This window comes from Protopterus annectens, chromosome 6.part0 (genome assembly GCF_019279795.1).
Source record: "Protopterus annectens isolate FY-2018-M chromosome 6.part0, PAN1.0, whole genome shotgun sequence".
Classification (NCBI taxonomy): Eukaryota; Metazoa; Chordata; order Ceratodontiformes; family Protopteridae; genus Protopterus; species Protopterus annectens.
Window position 1 is genome coordinate 1,013,004,233 of NC_056737.1, and position 14,662 is coordinate 1,013,018,894.

The window sequence follows — 14,662 nt, forward strand, 5'->3', positions numbered from 1 at the left end:
GCATGGGTGTTCCCATTAACCCAAAACAACAGATGTGAAACAGTTGCAATTCAAACAGACCACACACATATATGGAACCACAGTGGACATTATAACAGCATGCAGATTACATTTGTAGCAACAGGCCACCAATGATAGTATTTGAACAGGGAACATTAATAATCAAACATTTAAATATTTGTAGAAGAATAGGACACATGTCCCAACAGTAGTTTTGGTGAAAAAGATACTCGTTGATTTATGTGTTTAGATTATTGGTGCAGGTAGGTTGGGAGAGAGAGAGATGTCAGTTAACAACTGCATAGAATTCATTTGCACACAATTTTAATGATCATTGCTCTGATCATTACTCTGCAGGTATTACCTCACTTTATATCGACCTATGGCCTTGGGTTGGGCAGTAGTATGTTTGTACACAGTGTATAATTACAGCCTTCTTACAGCTCATTTATACCTTTTCTTACCTGGCAGACCTGTGGAGGAAATTGCTGTTAATGCTACCCAACTGTTTCTACCCACATTCACATAGTCAAGGTTAAATAACTGCACTCATACTGTGTGTGTGTGTGTGTGTGTGTGTGTGTGTGTGTGTGTGTGTGTGTGTGTGTGTGTGTGTGTGTGTGTGTGTGTGTGTGTGTGTGTGTGTGTGTGTGTGTGTGTGTGTGTGTGTGTGTGTGTGTGTGCATGTGTGTGTGTGCTACTGTCATACTCCACCTTGTTTCTATCAGTCACCCTGGGTGTTGGCAGCAGTGACCACTAGCTTTGACAGCATGATACTTGAGGGACATTTCTTGGAGGAGACTACTTGGTGTATGTACTTATCTTGCTGTCATTTACAGCCTTGGGGTTGGAGTGGGTGTTGTACACAATGTATAATTACAGTCTTCTTACAGCTCATTTATACCTTTTCTTACCTGGCAGACCTGTGAGGAAATTACTGCTAACGCTACCTGACTGTTTCTACCCATATTCAGATAGTCAAGGTTACATAAGTGCACTCATACTGTGTGTGTGTGTGTGTGTGTGTGTGTGTGTGTGTGTGTGTGTGTGTGTGTGTGTGTGTATGCTACTGCCATACTCCACCTTGATTTCTATCAGCCACCCTGGGTGTTGGCAGCAGTGATCACTAGCTGTGACAGTGTGACACCTGATGGACATTTCTTGGAGGAGACTACTTGGCGTATGTACTTACCTTGCTATCATTTGGAGCCTTGGTGTTGGACAATGGGTGTTGTACACAGTGTATAATTACAGCATTCTTATAGCTCATTTATACTTTTTCTTACCAGGCAGACCTGTGGAAAAAAATTCTGTTAACAATACCTATTTCTACACATATTCACATATTCATGGGTGAGATTATGCATACAGCTTAATACCAGTCCCGGGATTCTGTTTGTGTGTTTGCCTGTTTGTGCAAAAAGGTATAACAAGGTTGTGTTTTCATCACAATAAGCAACTGTGGAACTATTTCTTTCTTGACTGTTTTCTGTATAATAATCTCTTGTTTGGACAATCTGCTTTGTAATTCTGACATTCATGCATGGCAGTTCTTATACTGTGTATTCATACCTTCATATATTACAGTATGGAAAACAATGCTTAACACAACATTACTATTCAGGAATCAAATCTTATTGCATGGAACATTTGTTATAGTTAATCTGTTTTACAACTCCACAATCTTTTTAAGATGAGCCTCAATTAATTAATGCTGTCAGAGCCATAGTTTCTGTGCAGAACCGGTACACATTCAAATTTATACTACCACATAATAAAGTAAACGCAACAGTCTGAGGTTTTGATTTTTATTGACAGATCCTGACACTTTCATTGATATAGATCCTGTATGCCAGTATTACTCTGTTAATGTCTCATTTATTCAGTAGAAACAATACACATTTCTAACTACTGACAGCCTTTCTATTTATTTTCCCTGACTACTACAAGCTAGATTTGTACTCACCAGCCTCACGAGCAGCCTGCTGGTGTGGGCGTCCACATTCGCAGCACTGTCATCTGCAGCTGTACAGGAGATAGAGAAACTTTTATGCATACCTATCCATCTTATACTTAGGCTGGATTTTGTTACACAATAATTGATACTGATACGTATAGACTGCTGGGACATTCTGTGCCCAAGCATCATGGATCCACTGGTCCAAGAGGTCCCTCTTTCTATGCTTCAGGTCAGCATAATCATGCCAGACCTGCTCACCAGTCTGAGGGATACCAGTAGCACTGGTGAGGTCACATGTGAGACAGTCCCAGGCCTCTGCTTTGTATTGGGAGCCCTGGTACTGGTCCTGCAGCAGTCTCCCTTCATGGTTTTTTACAAGGAGTCCAGCTGTGCCCGAAAGCGCAAACCTTCACCAACACCAGCCATAGAGCCTGCAGTGATCAGCTACAACTGGTTATGGTTGTATTCTCACCTGTGGGGTTTACATAGGGCTGGACTCCTGCCCTTTGCCCTGATTGGCTGATTTTGAATATGTTGAGCTAAGCTAAGTGACAGGCCAACCCTCTTAGCACAGAAAAGCATTGCTTAAAGCACTGCTTACCAGTGCACAAATCCGCTTAGCTATGCTAATTATTGCTAAGAATACAAATTTAAGCAATGTTTACTCTGACTAAGCATAGCTGAGCACAGTTTAGCATTGTTCAGCTTTCATTTTATGGACAACAGGATTGTGGGGTTCATTCCTTCTTAATGACATCTTATTATATGTATGCTTTCCTTCCATAACATCGCCTTATGTGCTTTCATTACATTATATTTTTTGTGGCTATACTGTATGGGACACTTGTGTTTATATGGGGGTTTCACATTTGTACTACACTGACACCTCACATTTGGGCCTGCTACACTACCCTGGTTAACAAATATATATTATTCACTACCTATTTATGAAAAATATATTTTTAGTGTTGTTTTCACATATAAAAATGAATGGACTGCATTGGGGCTCAAGCTGTGAATGACGGCATGCTAAACAATTTTGGCTATATACCTCTAGTTAGCTCCTTCAGATGTTTAAGCTATGCTATGCACAGCTGCATGATGCACGCACCCACTGAGCTACACTTAAACTTTAGTGGGGATGGAAAAAAAATGTTTAATTTTTATTAGTTTAGGGATGTGCACATAGCTAACAGTCATACCTCACCACCTCTGACAGCATACAATGTGGGTGAAGCCTAACATGATGGAAGGGCAAAGAGGACAGATTATAAATATCGCTCTTTCAAACTTGGGAAGTTGATGACTAATAGGTTTTGCAGTAGCATGACATACTTGGAGGATCTGTGGTCTTACACTTATATGTTTGTCATTATTTAATGGCTACAAGCCTCAGCTCTTTGCCAGGGCACAAATCTGGCCATTCTGTAGATATCTGTTCAGTTGAGGGTGTGCTGACAATGTCTGCAGACACTGTTTTTCTTTTCAAAGTGCTATACGGCAGTTCCTGAGTGCAGGAGGTGTGTTTACTGTGTGAGTAATGCTCAGACACACCCCTGCACTTGTTCACAGATCGTGCATGTGCAGGTTATAAAGCAGCCCACCTTCATGAATACGCAAGACATGCCGCTGTGCAGTACTGACACGATCCGCTCCATGCAGGAATAGCACTATTCCTGCATGGAGTTTGATGAATCCCAGGGCTGATGAATTGCCGTAGAGAAATTAATCATTATAAACCACTTATTGTTTACATGTTGATATTTATGTTCATAATTTCATAACTGAGAGCCCCACAGGCTGTTGAGGAGTATGGTATGCCATGGTGAGAGATCATTGTTCATGTCCTTTTGTATGACGCTATACCTGATATATTGCTGGATTGTTTGTAAGTAGTTATCAAAATAAACTATATTTCCATATGTACTTAGTACTTCAAAAAGAAATGACTTATAAACTGTTGCATGATACCAGGTGAAACCTTAGATATTGCACATCTTGAGAAATATTCAGTGTTATTTATTCAGCTAACTATACAATTATCCATACATTTACATATTTCTGTAAATATCTCAGTAAACATTGACTCATAGAGGAATGTCTTGTCATGTGGAAGTTTATGTCTGGTTAACAAAATGTTCTAATAATATATGTCTTGGTTATACAGTTTTCAAGATATGATAAACTGTGAAAGTTTAACAAAAAATAACATTTTGAGTTTGTGTGCACTATGCTATATTATAGTATTTATGGAAAAACTGTGAATGCACTGAATATTAAAGAATACGTTTAACTGATTACATTGCCATCTGTACAGTTTTAATAGCTTTTATACTTCACAAAATATTTACTTTTGTTTATCTTATCCTTTTTAAGTTTTTCAGAAAATGCTCTGGAATGAAAGATGTACGTAAGCTACTAGTGTAACATTCCACATCACTTAGGTGTTGATGAGTTATCACAGCAATATTTAAAATATGCTCCTATTTTGGGGCCTTCGCCCCCTTCCATTATTTAAGGCTTTGTCCAGATCTGTTGTGCTAAGAGGTAGAGAGGTATAAAGTATAATATGAACACCTTCATGTTGCATTTTATAGCACAATAACTGCCTTAAGTTGCATGTGCATCTATATCCAAAGAGAGGTTTTTCCATGCTAGTATTTACAAAATGTATTCCTCTAAAGTTATGCAAATGAGTATAAAATTTTAAAGTACTCTTGTATCTCTATTATAAGTAAATAGTATGCATAATGGTTTGGAGGAACAGGTATATCTCGCAGAGGATAACGCTGCTGTGGAACAGACTCCCCATCCACATAAAACAAAGTTCATCCCTGTCCATATTGAAGCACAACTTAGATCTATGGATGGGAAACAGAAAATCTACCCCAGGACTACCCCCTGTACTATTAATGGACAGAGGCAGCTTTAAAATGTTTTATTCCATGCATGAGTCCCCTCAGTTTATCTATGCTATGATCCCAGGTATTCTCATTATGTGCATAATATAATTACCATCCATGGGTAGGTAAGGCCAATTTGAGTACAAAAGGGGGAAACTGGCTAGGCGTAAAATGGCCTGCATGGTCAGCTAGCCTTGCACTTACTTATGAACTTATAAACATAGGCCTGTTGCTGACACACTGGATTGGCAATGTGGCATCATACTAGTGTTCTCACATCCTGTACTACCACATTAGATTGATACTGCTGTCAGTACTGGTCATGTGGTTATGGTGGCTCTTAAGGAAAGAGAGTAGTTGTATGGCATTAGGACACAGGAGTTGAGAATTATTCAAAGATAACGGTAGGATGAGATGGATGAGTGACAAGATAAATGATAGTGGGGTAAACATACCTTTACTGCCTCCTTCCTTAACAAAGCTATCATCTCTGTTGAACCTCACACTAAATTGCTCGGAGTTATTGTCAATGACCAACTAAAATTCAGTCTCCATATTCAGCAGTGTGTTAAAAAGACATATAAAAAGTTAGGCCTGCTATACAGGTATAAAAAATTCCTCACAAATGCTGCTAAGCTCTCTCTTGCACAAAGTTTCCTACTCCCCACCCTAGTCTATGCTACCCACATTCTCACTAACATCCAAGCCAATCTTCTGTCTAAAATGGAACTCAATTATATCAAAATTGCAAGATTTGCCGTTAACCTACACTACTGCTCTTACCATTGCCGAGCCTTGAAAAACCTGCAGTGGCTAGAATGTCATCATCAAATCCTACTACCCCAGTTTCTCCTGGCTCACTCTATCTTACATGAACCCTCCTCTTGCCCCTCTATCCCCACCTTCTTCCAGCCTTATACCCCAACTGGGCCCACCATATACCCAAGAACATTGTCTACAAGTGTACAAGCCCAATAAAAATATTGGGAAACTCTTGTATACCTACTCAGTGGCAAATGCTTGGAATAAACTTACACAAGCTGTTAGACAGAGCTCTAACCCAAACTCTTTCAAAATTACTCTAAACGATACTCCCCATCTATCATGGACATGCTTATGCAATGACCATACATAATCTACCTCCCCTCCTCTAACACTACTGTAGCAACCATTTCTGCATCCTCTCTCTGCCTCTGCTTCAGAAGTCTAATAATAGTCTGTAGTTCTTACACAAAGCTGGAAAGTGGCTTTTGCCTTGCGATTGTCTACTGTATGATTTTAACATTTATAATTTAGTGGTTCTTTTTGTCTGGCAAACCTGACAAAATGTTCTGTATTTCTGCTTACTACCATATGTAGCTCTGTAGCCAGTGTTTTTGTTTATTCTACTTATTATTGTACGTAGCTCTGCAATCAGTGATGATGTTTACTCTGCTTATTATTTTACGTAGCTCTGTACTCAATGTTGTTTATTCTACTTACTATTGTACGTAGCTCTGTACTCAGTGATGTTTATTCTGCTTACTATTGCACGTAACTCTGTACTCAGTGTTGTTGTTTATTCTGCTTATTGTACATAGCTCTGTACTCAGCGTTGTTTATTCTGCTCACTATTGTACATAGCTCTGTACTCAATGTTGTTGTTTATTCCACTTACTATTGTATGTAGCTCTGTGCTCAGTGTTGCAGTTTATTGTGCTTACTTTTGTATGTAGCTCTGTACCCAGTGTTGCTGTTTATTCTACTTACTATTGTACGTAGCTCTGTACTTAATGTTGTTGTTTATTCTACTTACTATTCTAAGTAGCTCTGTAATCAATGTTGTTGTTTATTCCACTTACTATTGTACGTAGCTCTGTACTCAGTATTGTTTATTCTGCTTACTATTGTATGTAGCTCTGTACACAAAGTTGTTTATTCTGGTTACTATTGCACATAGTTCTGTACTCAGTGTTGTTTAGTCTGCTACTGTTGTATGTAGTTTTCTACTCCATGATGTTGTTTATTCTTCTTACTGTTGTATGTAGCTCTGTATTCAGTGTTGTTGTTTTTTCTTCTTACTATTGTATGTAGCACTGTACTTAGTGTTGCTGTTTATTGTGCTTAATATTGTACACAGCTCTGTACTCAGTGTTGTTGCTTATTCTACTTAATATTGTACGTAGGTCTATACTCAATGATGTTGTTTTTTTTACTTACTATTGTAAGTAGCTCTGTACTCAGTGTTGTTGTTTATTCTGCTTACTATTGTATGTAGCTCTGTACTTAGTGTTGTTGTTTATTCAGCTTACTATTGTACGTAGCTCTGTACTCAGTGTTGTTTTTTCTGCTTACTATTTTATGTAGCTCTGTACTAAGTGCTGTTGTTTATTCTACTTGCTATTGTATGTAGCTCTGTACTTATTGTAGTTGTTTATTTTGCTTTCTGTTGTACGTAGCTCTGTACTCAATGTTGTTTATTCTGCTTACTATTTTATGTAGCTCTGTACTCAATGTTGCTGTTTATTCTACTTACTATTGTACATAGCTCTGTACTCAGTGTTGTTGTTTATTCTGCTTACTATCGTACGTAACTCTGTACTCACTGTTGGTTATTCTGATTACTATTGTACGCAGCTCTGTAGTCATTGTTGTTTATTCTGCTTACTATTGTACATAGCTTTGTACTCAGTGTTGTTGTTTATTCTACTTACTATTGTACGTAGCTCTGTACTCAGTGTTGTTGTTTATTCTGCTTACTATTGTATGTAGCTCTGTACTCAATGTTGTTTATTCTACATACTATTGTACGTAGCTCTGTACTCAGTGTTGTTGTTTATTCTGCTTACTATTGTACATAGCTCTGTACTCAGTTTTGTTGCTTATTCTACTTATTATTGTATGTAGCTCTGTACTCAGTGTTGTGTATTCTACTTACTATTATACGTATCCGTAACTAGTAGACACTCAGCAACCAACCAAGTAGAATATCTGGTAGCTGACTAGAAAAACCACTGCTCGTACTTTCGATGAAATAAATTTATTACTAGTTCAACGAACAATATGCAGGTTCGAACAATATGCAGGTTAAGCGCTTTCAACTGTGATACACAGTCTTCATCAGGCTGTGAAGGCTGTGAAGGCTTCACAGGCTGATGAAGACTGTGTATCACAGTTGAAAGCGCTTAACCTGCATATTGTTCGAACCTGCATATTGTTCGTTGAACTAGTAATAAATTTATTTCATCGAAAGTACGAGCAGTGGTTTTTCTAGTCAGCTACCAGAAATTCTACTTGGTTGGTTACTATTATACGTAGCCCTATACTCAATGTTGTTTATTCTACTTATTATTGTATGTAGCTTTGTACTCAGTGTTGTTGTTTATTCTGCTTACTATTGTATGTAGCTCTGTATTCAGTGTTGTTGTTTATTCTACTTACTATTGTATGTAGCTCTGTACTCAATGTTGTTTATTCTACTTACTATTGTACGTAGCTCTGTACTCAATGTTGTTTATTCTACTTACTATTGTACGTAGCTCTGTACTCAGTGTTGTTGTTTATTCTACTTACTATTGTACGTAGCTCTGTACTCAATGTTGTTGTTTATTCTACTTACTATTGTATGTAGCTCTGTGCTCAGTGTTCCAGTTTATTGTGCTTACTTATGTATGTAGCTCTGTACTCAGTGTTGCTGTTTATTCTACTTACTATTGTACATAGCTCTGTACTCAGTGTTGTTGTTTATTCTACTTACTATTGTACGTAGCTCTGTACTCAATGTTGTTTATTCTACTTACTATTGTATGTAGCTTTGTACTCAGTGTTGTTGTTTATTCTACTTATTATTGTATGCAGCTGTATACTCAGTGTTGTTGTTTATTCTGGTTACTATTGTATGTAGCTCTGTACTCAATGTTGTCGTTTATTCCACTTACTATTGTATGTAGCTCTGTGCTCAGTGTTGCAGTTTATTGTGCTTACTTTTGTATGTAGCTCTGTACTCAGTGTTGCTGTTTATTCTACTTACTATTGTACGTAGCTCTGTACTCAGTGCTGTTGTTTATTCTGCTTACTTTTGTACGTAGCTCTGTACTCAGTGTTGTTGTTTATTCTGCTTACTATTGTATGTAGCTCTGTACTCAGTGTTGTTTATTCTACTTACTATTGTATGTAGCTCTGTACTCAATGTTGTTGTTTATTCTGCTTACTATTGTACATTTTATTTTATTTATTTATTTTACATTTGTTTACCGGGCTAGTCCAACTGGATACATGTCTATTTTCAGTGGAGGCCCGGGAAGAAAAGTTCCAGTTACACAGCATCATAGAGACATACAAAAACATTCAATACCATTTTGATTTTACATTTATAGAATAGACATTTTAAAACAACATTTTGAACATTGCTTGGAAAAAGTTTGGCAATAATATTAATATGGTGTAATACCTCTGCATTTACCAAAAATTAGAATAAGACAGAATAAAATGGCTAATCGAGTTACAGATAAGAAGTAATACTCAGGGGGGAGAGTGCAAAGAAGAAGGAGGAGGGGTAGTTATAAGGAATGGTTAGAAGTAGAGATTTATATACTCAGGGGGAGAGTGCAAAGAAGAAGGAGGAGGGGTAGTTATAAGGAATGGTTAGAAGTAGAGATTTATATACTCAGGGGGGAGAGTGCAAAGAAGAAGGAGGAGGGGTAGTTATAAGGAATGGTTAGAAGTAGAGATTTATATACTCAGGGGAGAGTGCAAAGAAGAAGGAGGAGGAGTAGTTATAAGGAATGGTTAGAAGTAGAGATTTATATACTCAGGGGAGAGTGCAAAGAAGGAGGAGGCGGGGTAGTTACAAGGAATGGTTAGAAGTAGAGATTTATATACTCAGGGGAGAGTGCAAAGAAGAAGGAGGAGGGGTAGTTATAAGGAATGGTTAGAAGTAGAGATTTATATACTCAGGAGGAGAGTGCAAAGAAGAAGGAGGAGGGGTAGTTATAAGGAATGGTTAGAAGTAGAGATTTATATACTCAGGGGAGAGTGCAAAGAAGAAGGAGGCGGGTAGTTATAAGGAATGGTTAGAAGTAGAGATTTATATACTCAGGGGAGAGTGCAAAGAAGAAGGAGGAGGGTAGTTACAAGGAATGGTTAGAAGTAGAGATTTATATACTCAGGAGGAGAGTGCAAAGAAGAAGGAGGCGGGTAGTTATAAGGAATGGCTAGAAGTACAGATTTATATACTCAGGAGGAGAGTGCAAAGAAGAAGGAGGAGGGTTAGTTATAAGGAATGGTTAGAAGTAGAGATTTATATACTCAGGGGAGAGTGCAAAGAAGAAGGAGGAGGGTAGTTATAAGGAATGGTTAGAAGTAGAGATTTATATACTCAGGGGAGAGTGTGCAAAGAAGAAGGAGGAGGGTAGTTATAAGGAATGGTTAGAAGTAGAGATTTATATACTCAGGGGAGAGTGCAAAGAAGAAGGAGGAGGGTAGTTATAAGGAATGGTTAGAAGTAGAGATTTATATACTCAGGGGGAGAGTGCAAAGAAGAAGGAGGAGGGGTAGTTATAAGGAATGGTTAGAAGTAGAGATTTATATACTCAGGGGGGAGAGTGCAAAGAAGAAGGAGGCGGGGTAGTTATAAGGAATGGTTAGAAGTAGAGATTTATATACTCAGGGGGGAGAGTGCAAAGAAAAAGGAGGAGGGGTAGTTATAAGGAATGGTTAGAAGTAGAGATTTATATACTCAGGGGGGACAGTGCAAAGAAGAAGGAGGAGGGGTAGTTATAAGGAATGGTTAGAAGTAGAGATTTATATACTCAGGGGCAGAGTGCAAAGAAGAAGGAGGAGGGGTAGTTATAAGGAATGGTTAGAAGTAGAGATTTATATACTCAGGGGGGAGAGTGCAAAGAAGAAGGAGGAGGGGTAGTTATAAGGAATGGTTAGAAGTAGAGATTTATATACTCAGGGAGGAGAGTGCAAAGAAGAAGGAGGAGGGGTAGTTATAAGGAATGGTTAGAAGTAGAGATTTATATACTCAGGGGAGAGTGCAAAGAAGAAGGAGGAGGGGTAGTTATAAGGAATGGTTAGAAGTAGAGATTTATATACTCAGGGGGAGAGTGCAAAGAAGAAGGAGGAGGGGTAGTTATAAGGAATGGTTAGAAGTAGAGATTTATATACTCAGGGGGGAGAGTGCAAAGAAGAAGGAGGAGGGGTAGTTATAAGGAATGGTTAGAAGTAGAGATTTATATACTCAGGGGGGAGAGTGCAAAGAAGAAGGAGGAGGGGTAGTTATAAGGAATGGTTAGAAGTAGAGATTTATATACTCAGGGGGAGAGTGCAAAGAAGAAGGAGGAGGGGTAGTTATAAGGAATGGTTAGAAGTAGAGATTTATATACTCAGGGAGGAGAGTGCAAAGAAGAAGGAGGAGGGGTAGTTATAAGGAATGGTTAGAAGTAGAGATTTATATACTCAGGGGAGAGTGCAAAGAAGAAGGAGGAGGGGTAGTTATAAGGAATGGTTAGAAGTAGAGATTTATATACTCAGGGGGAGAGTGCAAAGAAGGAGGAGGAGGGGTAGTTATAAGGAATGGTTAGAAGTAGAGATTTATATACTCAGGGGGGAGAGTGCAAAGAAGAAGGAGGCGGGGTAGTTATAAGGAATGGTTAGAAGTAGAGATTTATATACTCAGGGGAGAGTGCAAAGAAGAAGGAGGAGGGGTAGTTATAAGGAATGGTTAGAAGTAGAGATTTATATACTCAGGGGGAGAGTGCAAAGAAGAAGGAGGAGGGTTAGTTATAAGGAATGGTTAGAAGTAGAGATTTATATACTCAGGGAGGAGAGTGCAAAGAAGAAGGAGGAGGGGTAGTTATAAGGAATGGTTAGAAGTAGAGATTTATATACTCAGGGGAGAGTGCAAAGAAGAAGGAGGAGGGGTAGTTATAAGGAATGGTTAGAAGTAGAGATTTATATACTCAGGGGGAGAGTGCAAAGAAGGAGGAGGAGGGGTAGTTATAAGGAATGGTTAGAAGTAGAGATTTATATACTCAGGGGGAGAGTGCAAAGAAGGAGGAGGAGGGGTAGTTATAAGGAATGGTTAGAAGTAGAGATTTATATACTCAGGGGGAGAGTGCAAAGAAGGAGGAGGAGGGGTAGTTATAAGGAATGGTTAGAAGTAGAGATTTATGGTAGAGAATAATATTTTGATTGGTGACAGGTAGTTAGAGAAAAAAAAACACAAACGGTTAGTCAGGGTTATTACAAGAGCATAACCAGTGATTGGAGAGGAAAAGTTTTAGGTTAGTTTTAAATAGTGGGGGAGAGGTAAGGGTAGTGAGGTCATTTGGTAACTGATTCCGTATTTTACCAACTGAGTTTGAGAATAAGGAATCACCTGCTAAGTTATTAGAGAAGGAAGTGTGTATCAACATTTTGTTGGCAGAGCACAGATTCTTCAAATTATTATAAGGTCTTATAAAGGTAGAGAGAATTGGGGTGTTATTGGGTTGGTGTAGGGCTTTCTGGGTGATTATAAGTTGGTCAAATTGTAGTAGTAGCGGTAATTCAAGCCATCTTAGCTGTTTTAGATTCTGACAATGGTGGGTCCTGTAAGGAGAGTTGGTAGCAAATCTAGCAATATTATTGTATGATCTAGTAAGATTGTTAAGATTATTTTTAGAAAGATTGGTATATATGGGGGAAGCATATAACAGGGTAGAGATTAAATGGGTTCTAGCTATTGTGGCTCTGGCTACTGGTGTCAGGAAAGGTTTAATGTGATAAAGGGATCCAAGTTTTTTGTTAGTAGATTTAATTGTAGAATTTATGTGAGTGTCAAACTTTAGTTGATTGTCAATAGTAATTCCAAGGAGTTTGGTGGTGGGGTCAGGAGAGATAACGGTGCCATCGTCGGATGTAAGTGTGAAATGGAGAGGGGGAGATAGATGAGATGGGGTAAAGAGCAGTAGTTTGTTTTTTTTAGGGTTAAGGAGAAGACAGTGGTTAGAGAACCATTTTTCAATAGTAGAGAAGGCTTTTTGTGTGTGAGAATGAAGATCAGTTTGTGATGAGGCAGAACAAATGATAGTGGAGTCATCAGCATATTGAATACAGGTAGACTGTGGAATAGAGAGGTGAAGGTCATTTATGAAAATGGAAAACAGTAGTGGACCTAAAATTGAGCCTTGTGGGACACCTAGAGAGGTAGGAAGAAGGTCAGAAAGATGGTTTTGCCAGAGAACAGCTTGTTTTCGGTTATCCAGATAGGATTTGAACCAGTTAATGGCAGAATAGTCGAAGGAGAGGGACTTCAGTAGGTGGAGGAGAAGTTGATGATTAACCATGTTGAAGGCTTTAGATAGGTCTACAAAGAAAGCAGAGGATAAAGTATTATTGTTACGGTTTTTGTTGATACAGTTAGTAAAGGATAGTAAGGCTGTGGTGGTACTATGAAATGGCCGAAAACCGTGTTGACAGTTAGCTAGGAGCTGATGGCAGAGTAGGTGGGTTATAAGTTGTTTATGGATACATTTCTCCATGATTTTAGCAAGTGGGGAGAGAAGAGCAATGGGACGAAAGTTAGAGAAATCAGTAGAGTCGCCACCTTTATGAAGAGGAATAATATATGAGATTTTCCAGATTGATGGGATTAAACCTTCTTTTAAGGTTCTGTTGATTAATATGGAGATTGGGTAGGCAATGGCTTTGGCTCCTATTTTTGAGGTATTCTGCTGGTAGTTGGTCAGCTGAAGGGGTATTAGGTTTTAGTTTTTGAAGTAGGGAAGAGATATAGGAGGTGGGTATAGGTTCAAGGTGAAAAGGGGGAGGAGTAGAACTTGGACTGGGCAAGTTAGATATGTCTGGGTTTTGCTGATTTGCTAGTTTAAGTATAGTGGTGGTGAAGAAAGAATTGAAGGCATTAGCTGTTTGCATTGGACAGTCTGGGTTGGAGCCTAGTGGGTTAGGTGATTCCACTTTGCCTGGGGATAGTAGTGTGTTAATAGTAGACCAAAATTTATGTGGTTGATGAAGGGATGTTTGTTGTAGTTGTATATAAAAGTTCTTTTTGTCCAGTAGGATAGCTTTTTTTGTAATATGTCTTTGTTGTTTAAAGGTTTGGTGATCAGTTGTGTCCTTTGTGGACCGCCATTTAGCCCAAGATTTATTTCTATTGAGGATTACATAGCTCTGTACTCAGTGTTGTTTATTCTACTTACTATTGTACATCGCTCTGTACTCAATGTTGTTGTTTATTCTGCTTACTATTGTATGTAGCTCTGTACTCAGTGTTGTTGTTTATTCTACGTATTATTGTACGCAGCTCTGTATTCAGTGTTGTTTATTCTACTTACTATTGTACGTAGCTCTGTACTCAATGTTGTTGTTTATTCTACTTACTATTGTACATAGCTCTGTACTCAATGTTGTTGTTTATTCTACTTACTATTGTATGTAGCTCTGTACTCAATGTTGTTGTTTATTCTACTTACTATTGTACATAGCTCTGTACTCAGTGTTGTTGTTTATTCTGCTTACTTTTGTATGTAGCTCTGTACTCAATGTTGTTGTTTATTCTACTTACTATTGTACATAGCTCTGTACTCAATGTTGTTTATTCTGCTTACTATTGTACATAGCTCTGTACTCAATGTTGTTGTTTATTCTGCTTACTATTGTACATAGCTCTGTACTTAGTGTTGTTGTTTATTCAGCTTACTATTGTACATCGCTCTGTACTCAATGTTGCTGTTTATTCTGCTTACTATTGTACATAGCTTTGTACTCAATGTTGTTTATTCTACTTATTATTGTATGTAGCTCTGTAATCAAT